Source organism: Sus scrofa, chromosome X (assembly GCF_000003025.6).
Source record: "Sus scrofa isolate TJ Tabasco breed Duroc chromosome X, Sscrofa11.1, whole genome shotgun sequence".
In the NCBI taxonomy this organism is placed as follows: domain Eukaryota; kingdom Metazoa; phylum Chordata; class Mammalia; order Artiodactyla; family Suidae; genus Sus; species Sus scrofa.
Window position 1 is genome coordinate 808,229 of NC_010461.5, and position 16,260 is coordinate 824,488.

A 16,260-nucleotide genomic window follows, 5' to 3' on the forward strand; every position below is an offset into this window, starting at 1 on the left:
TGTCTTCAACATATGGAATCATGGTCAAGTATACATTATTTGCTTATGGGAGTTGCCCTTGAGCCTTTGTGGAGTTTTTCCCTGCTCTAGGCTACATTTTACTTTAATTCTCTCTACCCTTAGCTAGGAAGAAAAAAAACCAGAAGACTTCATCATTCTTATTTTTCATTTTCAGAGATGACATTGCTGGTCTAGGTGAGCTGGGTGTGTGCGACTGCTCCAATTCAAACATAGAATCAGGAATTGTTTTTTGAACTCCGTGTGGAAAGCCCTGGGGTTTTTTCTTTGTTTAGTTTGTCTGTTTGTTCTTTCCTTTGGCCACACCCACAGCATGTGACATTCCTGGGCCAGGGATTGAATCCGAGCCACAGCTGTGGGAACACTAGATTCTTAACCCACTGCACCACAGTGGGAACTCCAGACAACACTGTTTGATGAGTCTCTGGTATTGGGAAGACCGGCTGGTGTTTCCAGATCTGTGTCAGCCTTTGAGGAGATCCAGGTCTTATTCCAATCACGTGATAATGTCCTTTCTGAGTTCTTAGGCTTCCTGGGAAGTGTGGTGTATCAATTGTGGGTGTGGTTCAGATGGCACCTCAAGCTTCTGTCTTTTCTTATTTCATCTTGGGATATTTAAAAGCCCTTGGCACTAGACGTTCTTTTCTTAATAGGTAGGAAGTAAAACTAGGTAATAATTATGCTTGTGGTCTGCACATTCTAAGATGACCCTCCAAATTCTTTCCCCTTGGTCCACACACCTCGTCTCATCTCCCCTTGAATGTGGGCAGCACTGTTCCTAGAAGGCCTGTCACCCCTGTGGTTAAGCTCCATTATACAACAAAGGTGAGGGGATTTTACAGGTGTCACTAAGGTTTTGAAATGGGTGGCTTTTTCCCCCCATTTTAAAAAACTTACGGAAGTGTGGTTGACGTACAGGTTGTGATTATATCTGCTGTACCACAACGTGATTCAACAATACCTGTACACACCTCCGTTCTTGTTCAGATTTTTTTCCCATCTAGGTTATCACACAACGTTGAGTAGAGTTCCCTCTGCTCTACAGCATCGAAATGGGTGATGTTTTGTTGATCGACATCAATGATTACCCTGGGTGGGCCTGGCTTCATCAGGGGAGGGTCTGAGGCCAGAAGGATTGGACGCAGCAGAGATGCTCTCTTTCTGTCCACGAAGGAGGTAACTGCTTTGTGGTGGAGAGGGGGCCTATGGCAGGGAACAGCAGGTGGCCTCTGGGAGCCTCCGTCCTACAACCGCAAGGAACTGAGTCCTGTCTACAGCCAGGGGTTTGCGCAAGGACCCTGAATCTCAGCGAACGGTTCAGCTCTGGCTGAACACACTGATTTCATCCTGTGGGACCCTGGGCAGAGGTCCCAGCCATTGCTGTACCTGGGAACTGTGAGAAATAAATGGCTGTGTTCATATATTATCATGCAGTATAGTGAGCAACGGCTAATGAATACGCTGCTCTGTTTGAGTAGGCATGAATCTCCAGTCCTTTTGGAGCCTGGAGATTCAGCCCTTCCCACTTTGCGACAATAAGTCGTTCTGCCTGTCTGCCAAATGCTGCTCAAATGCCAGCTATCCTGGTGTGGAAAGAAATCCTCTCCTGTTGCGTTAGTTTAGCAAGTCTCACTCTTGTTTGGGAAAAGAGGAACGATTCCCTGTTCCTCAGCCATAAAAAAGAATAGAATCAGGCCATTTGCAGCAACACGGATGGACCCAGAGAAGATCCTACTGAGTGAAGGAAGTCGGACAAAGACAAATACCATAAGAGATCGCCAATAGGTGGAATCTAACAAATGATGATATGGAAGAACGTACCAACTAGAAAGAGACTCAAAGATTTTGAAACCAAATTCGTGGTTACCAAAGGGGAAATGTGGTGAGGGAGAAATAAGGGGCTGGGATTGACATCCTCACACTACTCTATAAAAAACAGATGGGTGACAAGGACCTACTATGTAGCACAGGTTGACCTACTCGATACTGTGCAAGAACCCATATGGGGACATAATCTGAGAAGGCTGAATATAGGTGTACGTATAATCGAATCATTTTGCTGTATACCTGAAACTAACACAACACTGGAAGTCACATCTACTCCAATAACTTATTTTTATTTTATTTTATTTTATTTTGTTTTATTTTATTTTATTTTATTTTATTTTATTTTATTTTATTTTATTTCATTTATTTCTTTTCTTTTCTTTTCTTTTCTTTTCTTTTCTTTTCTTTTCTTTTCTTTTCTTTTCTTTTTTCCTTTTTTGGCTGCACCTGCAGCACATGGAAGTTCCCAGACCAGGGATAGAATCGGAGCCGCGTCTATGACCCATGCCACAGCTGTGACAACATGGAATCCTTAACCCACCGAGCATATGGCAGGGTGCCAGGCTGGGGATGGAACTGGTAATGCCACAGAGATGAGCCAGGTCATGAATCCACTGTGCCATAGCAGGAACTCCCAATAAAGAAAATTTTGGGGGGGTCATTTTATGGCTGCACCTGTGGCATATGGAGGTTCCCAGGCGAGGGGTTGAATTGGAGCTGCAACTGCCAGCCTTTGCCACAGCCACAGCAATGCAGGATCTGAGATGCATCTGTTTTTGTTTGTTTGCTTTTTGCTTTTTAGGACCTTACCCGCGGCATATGGAGGTTCCCAGACTAGGGGTCTAATTGGAGCTAGAGCTGCCGGCCTATGCCACAGCCTCAGCAATGCCAGATCCGAGCCACAGCTGCAACCTTCCCACTGCACACAGCAATGCTGAGCTCTTTACCCACTGAGTGAGGCCAGGGATCAAAACCCACATCTTCATGGTTCCTAGTCAGATTTCTCTCCTCTGTACCATGATGGGAACTCCTCGAGATGCATCTGTGACCTACACCAGAGCTTATGGCAACAATGGATCCTTAACCCATTGAGAGAGACCAGGGATTGAACCTGCATCTTCATGGATACTAGTCAAATTCATTTCCGCTGAGCCATGATGGGAACTCTGAAAAAAAATTTTTTTTAAAAAGATGAAGTATTCCATATCAAGATGCCCTGTAGTTGCTTTAAAAGTTTTGCAGAGTTCCCACTGTGGCTCAGTGGGTTAAGAACCCAACATACCATCTGTGAAGATGTAGGTTTGATCCCTTCCCTGCTCAGTGGGCTAAGGATCCTGTATTGACATGAGCTGCCCTGTAGATTGCTGATGTGGCTCAGATCCAGTGCTGCTGCGGCTGTGGTGTAGGCCGGCAGCTGCAGCTCTGACTCAGGCCCTAGCCTGGGAACCTCCCTATGCTGCAGGTGCAACTATAAAAAGAAAAAAAACAACAAACAAAAAACCAGTGGAAAATGGCAGTGGTGGTTTTATGTTTGTTTTTGCAGAGCCTCTGGTGGGATTTGACTTGATGGATGAAGGTTGAAAGCTCGTCTAGGAATATTTCAGGGATGCCTAAGGCATCCTGTTTGGCCTCTCGGATTCTTGGAAGAGAGGGCGCCTTCAGGAGGCTCAGGAAGCAGCTGGGAGCTGGGTAAGCAGTCTTAGAAGTCAAGGTAACGGTCTCTGAGGACAAGGTGTGCTTGGTGGAGACAGAAGGCATGGCGGCTATGCCTGTGCGTCTTCTGGGGACACCACGGGGGTGATGTGGCCAGGCAGTGGTGGCCTCATGGCCCACAGGTAGGCAGGTGCTTGTGCATGCAAGAGGACAGACTCCCAAGATGGCCTGGGTGCGAGGCTAGAGGCTGGTGTCATTTCAAGAAGGAATTCCTTTTTCCCCCCTTTTAAACACTGCCTGATGGAGGTATGACCAACGTACAAAGACTGTACATCTTTACTGCACACAACTTGATGAGCTTGGAGATCAGCCTACATCCGTGACAGCACGAGAAGAGGCGTTCCTGCTGTGGCGCAATGGAATCAGCGGCAGTTCAGGAGCCCTGGGATGTGGGTCCCATCGCCGGCTGCGCACAGTGGGTGAAGGATCCGGCTGGGCACAGGTGCAGCTTGGTTCACCCAGGAACTCCATATGCCTTCGGGCGGCCAGAACAGAAAGAAAGACCCATGAGAAAAACCCGTACCGTAACGCTCTTCGTTGCCTCCCACTTTTCTTCCAAGCTCCTGATGATGGTTATTAAAAATAACTATTTTCAAGGAGCATTGGAATTTGAGTGAGAAATTGGTGTTTGAAGAACACCTGTTTTCCGGTTTTTCCAGTAACCTTCTTACTGTCTTTAATGCGTCCTCATCGTGGTTTCACGCCGCCCCCTGCCTTTTGTCTGTGGGAAGACTTTCGCCAAAGCAAAGGTTTTATCAGAGACGTAAGAAAATACCGAAGCGAAGGAAAGGCATCCAGCAAGACCAACTAAGCATCCCTGAGCCATTCAGTGAAGTCAAGGAGATTTCGCGCCTCCTCCAGGGCAGCAGATCAGATTCGGAGCCGCGCCCCGTGCACTGCCTTGTAGAGACGGAAGCCCCCAGCAGGTGGAAGAAGGTAACTGCCCGATGACCAGACGGGGCCGTGACATCAGCCGCCACAATTCTGAGAAGTGGCCTCGAAGAAACGGGCCCGGGAGACAACGGGACTCAGAACAACCTAGAGGATGCTGATCAGACCACTGCGTGGCTAATTTCAAGAGCACTTTCAGAGCGGACGGTGCTGATTCTGCACGTAGGGCCCCCGCCCCCAGTAAAAGCTCATGTCCACTGTTGGTCAGTGGGGTGGGGGGGCAGGGGACTCAGCCTTGGACAGGAGCCCACCCTCCCCCACCCCCACTGCTGGCTTCCGAAATAAAGCAAAGCTTCCTTTCTGCCAACCTTGCCTCTTGAGCAGCTTTACAGGGGCAAGCAGCCGGACTCCACTTTGGGTAATGGGACTCGATAAAACCTGAAACCAGCCATTTTAACCATCTGTAGGTGCCATCAGTAAATTCACATTGCTGTGCAACCGTCCCCCTACTTCTAAACTTTTTCATCACCCCAAATACAAATTCTGGACTCATTAAAGAAGAACCCCTCTTCTTCAGTTGACTCTTGCCCCGTGTCAGTCCTTGGTGAATTCTGATCTGCTTCCTGTCTCTGTGGATGTCTCTGTTCTGGACGTGTCCTATCCATGGAATCCCATACACTGTGTGTCCTTCTGGGTCTGGCTTCTCTCGCGAGCATCATGTGTTCAAGATCCATCCACATGGCAGCCTGGGTCAGAGCTTCACTCCTTGTCATGGCTGAGTCATAGTCTACAGTGTGCATGGACCCCATTCTTCTTATCCATCCATTCATCATTTATTCATCCATCCACCCACCCATCATCTATCCATCCATCCATCCACCCATCATCCATCCATCCATCCATCCACCCATCCATCCATCCATCCATCCACCCCCCCCCACCCACCCCATCCACCACCCACCCATCCATCCATCCATCCATCCATCCACCCCACCCCATCCATCCATCCCCATCCATCCCCCCCCCATCCATCCATCCACCCACCCATCATCCATCCATCCATCCACCATCTCATCCATCCATCCATCCATCCACCCATTCATCCATCCATCCACCCACCCATCTCATCCATCCATCCACCCACCCATTCATCCATCCATCCATCCATCCATCCATCCATCCATCCACCCACCCATCCATCCATCCACCCCATCCATCCATCCACCCACCCATCCCATCCATCCACCCCACCCATCCATCCATCCATCCACCCACCCATCATCCATCCATCCACCCACCCATCATCATCCATCCATCCACCCACCCCATCCATCCATCCCATCCCCAATCCCATCCATCCATCCACCCCATCCATCCATCCCATCCATCCATCCACCCCATCATCCATCCATCCATCCACCCCATTCATCCATCCATCCCATCCCATCCATCCCCACCCATCATCCATCCATCCATCCATCACCCATCTATCCATCCATCATCTATCCATCCATCATTCATCCATCCATCCACCCACCCATCATCTATCCATCCATCCACCCACCCATTCATCCATCCATCCACCCACCCATCATCCATCCATCCACCCACCCATCATCCATCCATCCACCCACCCATCCATCCATCCATCCACCCATCATCCATCCATCCATCCATCCCATCATCCATCCATCCAACCCATCCATCATCTATCCATCCATCACCCATCTATTCATCCATCATCTATCCATCATCACCCATCTATCCATCCATCATCTATCCATCCATCACCCATCTATCATCCATCATCTATCCATCCATCACCCATCTATCCATCCATCCACCATCCATCTATCCATCCATCACCATCTATTCATCCATCCATCCATCCACCCATCTATCCATCCATCATCTATCCATCCACCCACCCATCATCTATCCATCCATCCCCATTCATCCATCCATCCACCCACCCATCATCTATCCATCCATCCATCCATTCATCCATCCATCCACCCACCCATCATCTATCCATCCATCCCCATCTATCCATCCATCCCCACCCATCCATCATCTATCCATCCATCACCACTATCCATCCATCATCTATCCATCCATCACCCATCTATCCATCCATCCACCCATCCATCATCTATCCATCCATCACCCATCTATTCATCCATCATCTATCCATCCATCACCCATCTATCATCCATCATCTATCCATCCATCACCCATCTATACATCCATCCACCCATCCATCATCTATCCATCCATCACCCATCTATCCATCACCCATCTATCCATCATCCATCCACCCACCTATCCCTCCATCCTTGGACATTTAATTATTTCTATCTGTTGGCTGCTGTGAACACAGGTCTACAAGAATGTTTGCATCTCTTTTTTTCCAAGGGTGGCACCTGCGGCATATTTAAGTTCCCAGGCTAGGGGTCAAACAGGAGCTGCAGCTGCTGGCCCATGCCAGAGCCACAGCCACAGCGACATCAGATCCAAGCCACATCTGCAACCTACACCGCAGCTCTCTTTTTCTCCCTGCATCCTCAGCATGTAGAAGTTCCCAGGCCAGAGATTGAATCTGTGCCTCAGCAGTGACAGCGCCGGGTCCTTAACCACTGAGCCACCAGGGAACTCTCAATTCATCTTTTAAATATCTTTTGGTATTAACGTAGGAAAGTGGCTATTATAGGGACAGAGTAAGTACAGATAGTTATGGACCTAACAGATGCTAAACCCCTGTCTGCTCAGAGGAACCTTGTGGGTGGTTGTGAACTTTTGCTCCTGGATCACCCCCCTCCCCCAATAAAGCCACTGGGAGCTTCCGGGAGAGCTCCTCGTAGACCTTGAGCCACTGGTGGTGGCTTCCACAAGAGAGGAAACCCAGGCTGGTTTGGACACATCTGCATCCCTGCCACCCAGCATCGTCCCTGGTCACCGCATAGGGGTTCCATACATACCTGTGGAATTTTAAAGATGCTTTGCAGCCTACCTTTAAAAAATCTAAACAGGGTAGGCAGCAGGATCGCATCTTCCATGACAAAAACCAATTTTAAATAAGTGAGCCATTTGAAAGACACTTTAGGAGTTCCCTGGTGGCTAAATGGGTTAAGGATCCCAGCATTGTCACTGCACTGGCTCTGGTTACTGCAGTGGCACAGGTTCCATGCCTGGCCTGGGAACATTTGCATGGGACAGGAGCAGCCAAAAAGAAAAAAAAAAAAAAGGAAAAAGACATTGTTGACTTAAAAAAATGCACAACAAGCAAGTTGCGAGTTACATTTTATCTGGGGCAAAATGAGGACTGAAGCCCAGGAGATAACATCTCAGGGAGCCCTGAAAATCTGCTCCGAGGCAGTGAGGGGGGAGCTGGGATATAGAGGAGGGTTTGCAACAAAGAGCAGGGAGCAGGAACAAAAGACGCCCCCCAGGCTCCCTGAAATCCTTCCTTTGATATGCACCTGCGCTCTCAGGGCAGGATCCTGAGTATGCACAGCCTGCAGGACTCACAGGCTCTCCCTTGGAGGTGACTGATTCCCAGATGACCCTGACATTCTTATCCTTAGCTACAGACCTGCGGAAATACCACCCAAGGAGGAAAAGGGGGAACAGCAGGATGTGATCTAGCGGAGGGGGAGGTGCCTGCAGCCAGACACACACATTCTACAGAAGTTTGTGGCTGATCTCCTGAAGGTCACTGCCAGTCCCAAGAGCAGGCATCACCATGAAGGATTTTAGTGTTTTCAAGATAGGAAGAGATGCAAGAATTGGGGTCATAAAATCGTCTCAGAGGAGTTCCCGTCGTGGCGCAGTGGTTAATGAATCCGACTAGCAACCATGAGGTTGCGGGTTCCATCCCTGCCCTTGCTCAGTGGGTTAACGATCCGGCGTTGCCGTGAGCTGTAGTGTAGGTCGCAGACACGGCTCGGATCCCGCGTTGCTGTGGCTCTGGCGTAGGCTGGCAGCTACAGCTCTGATTTGACCCCTAGCCTGGGAACCTCCATAGGCCGCGGGAGCGGCCCAAGAAATGGCAAAAAGACCAAAAAAAAAAAAAAAAAAAAAAAAGTCTCCTAATAATATCTGACTGTCTGAAGGCCTGTTTTTCCTGTTTTCCCAGAGCTCAGATTCCCCACTCCTGGTCCCACCTAGAGCTCTGCTCAGGGGGAGCTACGGGTCCGAAGCTGCAGTGGCTCCTGTTTTACTCCATGTAAGAGGCTGATGGCAGGTGCCAAACTTCAGCTCACAACACTTAAAAAAAATTAAAGTCTTGTTGATATACAGGGTTGTGTCCACTTCTGCTGTCCAGCAAAGTGTCCCAGTCTCACACACACACACACACACGCATGCACGCACAGATACACACATTCTTTTTCTCATATTATCTTCCATCATGGTCTATCCCAAGGGATTGGATAGAGTTCCCTGCGCTGCACTGCAAGATCTCACGGCTCATCCCCTCTCAATGTCCTAGTTTGCATCTACAAACCCCAAACGCCCCGTCCCTCCCACTCCCTCCCCCCTCCCCCTTTGGCAACCGCGTCTGCTTCGTTTGCAGAGAGGGGCTCTGGCGCTGGTTGACGGCGCCTTAAGTTACTCCTGGGCGAGCTGAGTGTTTCACGGCAGGAATTTTCCACACGCGTTGGCCACTTGCCCAAGGTAGGAGGGAAACTGACACGAGAAAGGTGGTTCAGAGAGGCTCATCCTCAGGTTTCGCCCTTGGAAAAGCTGGGGAGGGTGGGGCCCCGTTGACCTGTCCTTTGGGGCGGGGGAGGTGGGGGCTGGTTTTTTCTTAGTGTTTGCGGGGCGCACGCGATGGACGGAGCCGAATCACCAGCCAGGCCCCCACGTCCCCCTACACGTTGTCCTCCTGGTGTTTCTCCCCCCCTCCCCCCCTCTGTAAATGAGGCCGCGCTGGCGCCTCCCAGGGCGGAGCCCGCCAAGGCCTGAAAACGGAGACGGCCAGGACGTGGGGCTGCGGGAGGGGCCAGCTCCCCGGGGGCGCCTCCCTGCGGAGCAGGAGCGCCCCGGACGCCACCTGATCTCACTGGGGTCCCGAAAGGTCGCTTTCAAGCGACCCTTTTGAAGACGGGCGGAAAGAATCTGCTGCAGAAGCCTGGCTCCGATGGAGAGCCAGCTGCTTTTTGCAGACAGGTGGGTCCCCCCAGGGGTTCTGAAGGAAACCAGGACCAACCGCAAGGGGTGGAGCGAGGTTCCCCCGGCTCCCAGAGAGGCTGGGGTGGGACGAGGCGCCCCCGCCCGGCGAGACAGGTGATGGGGTGGGGCGAGGCCCCGCCCCTGCGAGACAGGTAACTGCCGCGATTGTAAAAAGTTTTCCCTCGCTCGGATCCAGATTTCCAAGGTCTCTTTTTTAAGAGGCTTTCCCTGTGACTGAGAAAAGGGGCAGTTTAGGGCAGCAGGAAGGAAGCACGTGGCTTTCCCGGGCAGGGCTGGTATTTCCTCTGGCGGGGAAAGTACTGCCCCAGCATGAGGGGTGGGTGGGTGGCTGCTGCCATCCTGCGGGAGCGGAGATCCCGCTTAGGAGAGGCGCTGCGGTGTCGTGAAGAACTCTCCCTCGGCTCCCTGGACACACGCGGGCCCAGCTTCTCTCTCCCCGCTGCAGGCTGGGGCCGTGGGCAGTGAGGAGGGCCGGCAGTTCCAGGGGGAAGACCTTTCCCTCCTGGGAGGTTGCACCTGGCTGCAGGCGCTGCCTGGAGTGGAAGGTGAGGACGCCTGGGTGGCTGATCTGAATCCAAAGTCTGCAGCCCTCACCTGCTCAGGAAGCAGGTGAGATGCTGCACACACACCCCCCCCCCCCGCCGCCCCGTGCGCCCCCCGCCCCGAACTGGGAGAACATAACCCCCAAGGAGCAGGGTATGGGGTTCCCTTTCCTTTGGGCCACGCGCTCTTGACCTAGATAGGGTGACACGCTCCCCCCAACGGGCATCGTGGCTGCTCCTGGACCAGTAGCGGGTCTCTAAGACGATGCTAAAAAACGGAGCCCGTGAGGGGACCCTCTCTGGCTTTCATATGCTGGCGGACTTTGCAACCTGTGGCGGAGGGGGTCCTGTCTCTGAGACTCCGTGTTTTTGCTCTCGGTTCTCCTTGTGGGGAGACGCAAATCATCTGCTGGGTTTCAAGGCCAAACAGAGGTCAAGTGTACACTTCCGTGTCAGGGACTGTCCTCAGCCTTGTACAATTGATTTTAGGATGCAAATCCCACCAGCCAGGCGATCCCCACAGCCCAGTCCTCCCACCTTCTTTCTGTCGAGTAAAAAATACACCACCTGAAAGCTGCCAGTTAAGTCTTATTTGGGGTGCAAGGAGGACTGAAACCCAGGTGACAGGTCTCAGGGAGCCCTGAGACACTGCTCGCGAGGAGGGGGGGGAAGCTAGGAGTTTTTGCAACAAAGGGCACGTGGTAGGAACCAAAGATTTACAGGTAAGCAGATTTTCAGAACACCAGTTTCTAAGGGAAGGTGGAAAAGACGGGGCTTCCTGGAATCACCCCTTTCCTGAGTTCCTTCAGGGCTCGTTGGTCCACCCCTGGGAGTGGCCGTTCTCAAGGATGACCTTCGCAGCTGGTATTTTGCCCCCTACCTACAGCCCAGGAGGCAGCATTTCTGAGAGCTGGGAAATAACCCCCCCAAAGAGCAAAGATAGAAGTCAGAACGGTGAAGGGGGAGGCGCCTGCAGCCAGGCACACATCTGACCGAAGTAGCTGCTGGTCTCAGGAAGGTCACTGCTCTTCACAGGCATCCGTCCTCATTGAAGGACGTCCGTGTTTTTCTAGATATGAGGGGATGCAAGAATTGGGCTCCTAAAAATCTAAAAATATCTATCTGAAGACTTGTTCTTCCCGTTTTCCCAGAGGATGGCGGGCCCCATGCCTGGTCTCCACCTGGAGCTCATGTTTTACTCTGTGGAGAGGCTGATGGCAGGTGCCAAGCTTCAGTTCACAGTGCCAGCCCCTGGCAGCCACGCATCCTCTTCCTGTCGCCGTAGACTGGCCCGGGAACTGAAACCCAGCAGGGCCCTGTGGGCTCCTGGGCACAAGCCCTTTTGTGTCCCCCATGTCTTGTTATTAGGGAATACGCTTCAGCCTCCATGACCTTTCTGGAGTTCCCAAGGGCAGCTTTGAAACAGGTGCTGATCAGGGAAGGGAGGGGAGGCAGAGACCAAGGAGGGGCCGGCAGGGGACCACACTGCAGCCTGGGGGCTGGTCCTAGTTCCCCCTCAAGGAATATCCATAGCAATATCTTTGAGTTCTTCTACAGAATTAAACCTGTCAACAAATGGACATGTTAATGAAGCCTTCTTCTTTGCAGAAAGACGACCGGACATAGCACTGAACACCAGCCTTTGAAAACAATGCAAGCTTGCCCCTCCCCTGATCCTTATCTGCAGCCCTGTTTTTCACTCCCCAAACTATAAAACTCTAAAACGCCTCCCAATCTCTGCTAAGGGGGTGGCACCGTCTTCAAGGCACTAGACTGCGGCGACCTTCCTTTGCCTGGCAAAGCAATAAAGCTATTTTTATCCCTTCACCCAAATCCCTGTCTCCACGTTCCCATTCAGCACTGGTGAGCAGAGATCACGTTGGGGTGACAAGGTCAGGGCAAGTTGCTGTGCCTGAAGCACCGTGGAGCCAAACAAATCCACACAATGGAGTTTGGAGCAGCGAAAGGTTTATTATGGGCCATGCAAGGAGATTGCGGCGAGGGGGGGGGGGGGGGGGGCTTGCTCCGCCCCAAAAGCCCAAACTCCCGAACAAAATTGTAAAGCATTTTTTAAAAATTTTACTTTATTTTATAATTACTTTTTTTGGGCTTGGTCTTATTTTTTTTTTCTTTTTTTAATTACTCAATGAATTTATTACATTTGTAGTTGTACAATGATCATCACAATCCAATTTTATAGGATTTCCAATCCACACCCCCAGCACATCCCCCCCACCCCCAAACTGTCTCCTTTGGAAACCGTAAGTTTTTCAAAGTCTGTGAGTCCGTATCTGTTCTGCAAAGAAGTTCATTCTGTCCTTTTTTCAGGTTCCACATGTTGGTGTCTCATTGTCTGATTGACTTCACTTAGCATGATAATTTCTAGGTCCATCCATGTAAAGCATTTTTTTTAAACGTGAGAATTGCAGCATTTATGTCAGGTTCTTCTTGTTTTGTTTTGTTTTTGTCATACCCACAGCATGTGGAAGTTCCCAGGCCATGGATCGAACCTGCACCCACAGCAGCGACCTGAGCCCTAGCGGCGAAAATGCAGGAGCCTTCACCTGCCGGGGCATCAGTATTGCATTTTTTAATGCAGCTGGGAGTGGAGGCAGCAGGGTAAGGAATGAGCTCATGCACGGTTCTCTGATTGGCTGACGGTGAGGTCACAGGGTGGGGTCACAGGGGGCACATCCTCCATCCTTAGGAAGCCTCAGGTTAACAGGTTAACCTCTTCCCTTTGGTGGGGGTTTGAGCATCTGCGAAACAACTCAGGAAAAGCAAACCAGGGACTGTCACCCAGGTGCTTCACAGAGGAACCGAACAGAGGATCAGGGGGAGGGTCAGCCCCCCTCAAGGCCCCAAGGGTCCTGCTTGGTTACCTGGGGCACAGTACCCGTCCCTAGCAGCCACCACAGCCCTGGGCAGGCCATTCCTTTCTGCTAATTAGGAACAAATTAGGAAGAATTAGAAATGTCCCCACTCTAAGGTGACACAGGGAAAAAGAACGAGCCAGGTTTTCAGGCGAAGAGAAGATACTTTATTAGAGGAGAAAGAGAGAAGGTGGCAGACCCTGAAGAAGAGCCAGCCCCCACCCTTCTCGCGGGGCCTTCTTATACCCTGCGGATGGGAAACAGGATTCCCTGGGTGGGGGGGGAGTTTAGTTCATCTTTCGCCTGCAGCTGAACTCTGGTGGTCACGTAGTCATGAGAATGTCCGAGGTGTCTCTAGGGTGGTCTCGTAATCCCGAGAAAGCTGGAGGGGTGTGGTGTCCCCCGGTGAAGGGGGAAGGGTCTCGCAGTCTTCGGAAAGGGGGCACCAGAGACGAATACAGGATGTTGCTTGAGCAAGGTGGCCATCTCAGGGGTCAGCAGAAAGAGCCATTTGAACAATGAGCCCCCATGTAGCGCCTCATACCCACCATCCTGACAACATCTGCAGACTCTGACTTTTCTAATGAGCTGCAGTTCTCTAATGAGGTTGGCAGATCCATAAGGGACAGCTCCAGGGACCAGCTGAGACAGGTACCAGGCTCTGCCTCTCCCCTGCTCCCTCAGCGTTGGAGGCTGTATACACCTTGGTGGCTTCCCGGTAGTTTCACACCGTGGAGCACCTGCTTTTCCAGGGGTGGAAAGAGCCTTGTCAAGATCTCCCCATGTTCATATGTCTCACTTTCCGATGCTGACGACCGAGCCAGAGTCATTTTATTTCCCCAATGAAAGTAACAGTCTTTTTTTTTTTTTTGGCCGTGCTCAGGGCAGGTGGAAGTTCCTGGGCTTAGGGATCGAAGGCAACCCGAGCTGCCACAGTGATGACACAGCAGCAGCTTCCTATCCCACTGTGTCACAGGAGAACGCCTCAAAGTACAGATCTTAATCTCTGGGTTTTCTGTGCATTCCACCTCCCCTCCTGATAGAGGGTTTCTGTGTTGTCTTCTAGGTGGCCTCGGGAGGGGGGCAATGATCATGATATCTGTACATGTCAGATGGTTGCCGTCTGGCCAAAGTGTGTGTTTGCAGAAATTCCCCCCAAGGTTGCATGGATAAATCGGTTGAGACCAAGCTAGGCGCACAGGGGAAGAAAGGTTAGATGCTGCTTGGCTGTTGACGCTGGAGCTGCAGAGGGTAGAGGTGGGCTGGGGGATGGGAATGATCTCTGCTCTTAACTTCAGGGCAATGTGCAGTTAATGCTACTTAGGACTTTGAGATTTGGATGGAAGGTTGTTTTACTGAACTGTAGACCATCTTATAGGACCCAACGCAGCAAGGGTTTGATGTTGGCAATGTGGTACAACCTCCGTTTCTGTCTAGTTCCAGAAGATTCTCATCCCCCACAAAAGGAAATTCATACCCACAAAACCCATCACCCTTTCCCTCAGCTCCTGGCAACCACTCTTCTGGTTTCTGGCTCTGTAGCTTTTTTTTCAATTCTGGATATTTTATATAAATGGAATCACGCAATACGTGATCTTGTGGGTCTTCAGGTCTGTGGAATGTTTTGGAAGTTCAACTATATCACAGCTGCATAAGTGCTTTTTCATGGCTGAATACTATTCCATTGTATGGATGGACCCATTTGGTTTATCCATTTGTCTGTGGATGGTCATTGGGTTATTTCTATCAGAGGTTTTTTTTTTCTTTTGGCCATGCTCACAGCATGCGGAAGTTCCAGGGTCAGGGATCAAACCCATGCCACAGTGGCCACCTGAGCCAAAGCAGTGACACCACCAGATCCTTAGCCCACTGAGCCACAAGAGAACTCTATCTCGTCACTTTTGAGGTATTGCAGTTACAGGTTTTTTGTTTGTGTTTTTGTTTTTTATGGCTGCACCCTGCAGCATATAGAAGTTCCCAGGCTAGGGGTCAAATTGGAGCTGCAGCTGCTGGCCTACACCACAGCCACGGCAATGCCAGATCTGAGCCACATCTGCAATGTAGTCCACAGCCTGCCACAATGCAAGATTTTTAACACACTGAGCAAGGCCAGGGATTGAACCCACATCCTCACAGAGACAATATCAGGTCCTTAACCCACTGAGCCACAACAGAACTCCTGAGGTTCCATGTTTTAAGGCTTTCTGTATAAAGGGGGGTTTCTGATCACCCTTGAAGTACTGGGGTGCCATGTTTTAAGGCTTTTTGTATAGAAATTGGTTTTTGGGAGTTCCTGTTTTGGTGCAGTGAAAACAAATCCGACTAGTATCCATGAGGATTCCTGGACTCTCTCGGTGGGTTAAGGATCCGGCATTGCCGTGAGCTGTGGTGTAGGCCACAGATATGAGTCGGATCCCACTTTTCTGTGACTGTGGTGTAGGCAGGCAGCTGTAGCTCTGATTTGACCCCTAACCTGGGAACTTCCATGTGTGCAGGTGTGGCCCTAAAAAGCAAAAAATAAAAATAAAAAATAAAAAGAGAAGAAAAAAATTGGTTTCTGAAGACTCTTGAAGTGTTAGGGTACCATGTTTTAAAGTGTTTTGTATAGAAATTGGTTTCTGATCATTCTTGATGTATTGAAGTGTATGTTTTAAAGCTTTTTTTTTTCATAGCAATTGGTTTCTGATCACCCTTGAAGTATTGGGGTGCCATGTGTGAAAGTTTCCTGCATAGAGGTTGGTTTCTGAGCGTCCTTGAAGTATTGCATTTCATGTTTGAAAGCTTTTTGTATAGAAATTGGTTTCTGATCACCCTTGGAGTGTTAAGGTGCCATGTTTGAAAGCTCCCTGAATAGAGACAGGTTTGTAATGTGGAAGTGTTGTGTTCATTTCACGCATCGTCGGCTAATTGTAAGGGTTGCCCGTGAGCCCTGAGGGATTAGGAAGGAAAATCACACCTGTCTCCTTCTCCTGGTGGTGAGGGAGCGTCCCTGCTCCCGGGACAGGTGCACTCCTTGGAGGGTTAATTATCGGACCACCCCATGATGTACTCTAGCCTTCTGAGCCCTGGGGGTTTGCCTGGCTAGGGCTGCCGAACACCAGCTCAAGGAGGCTTCAACCCAGTTTCAGACAAAAGCACTTCATCCTGGGAAAGTGACGTCTGTGGTCTTCCTCCAGAAGGTGGCTTCCTGACTAGCAAAGAGG

At 50.5% G+C, this 16,260-nt stretch overlaps 1 long non-coding RNA gene across 2 annotated transcripts; it reads left to right on the plus strand.

The window, feature by feature from the left end:
* On the plus strand, positions 9,022 to 12,295 carry LOC110257815. Of its 2 annotated transcripts, none has more exons than XR_002340817.1 (3): positions 9,022 to 9,123; positions 10,088 to 10,251; positions 11,793 to 12,295. It is a non-coding gene; the product is annotated as an uncharacterized LOC110257815 (long non-coding RNA). The 2 variants fall into 2 exon arrangements; XR_002340818.1 differs by lacking the exon at positions 9,022 to 9,123 and adding an exon at positions 9,432 to 9,618.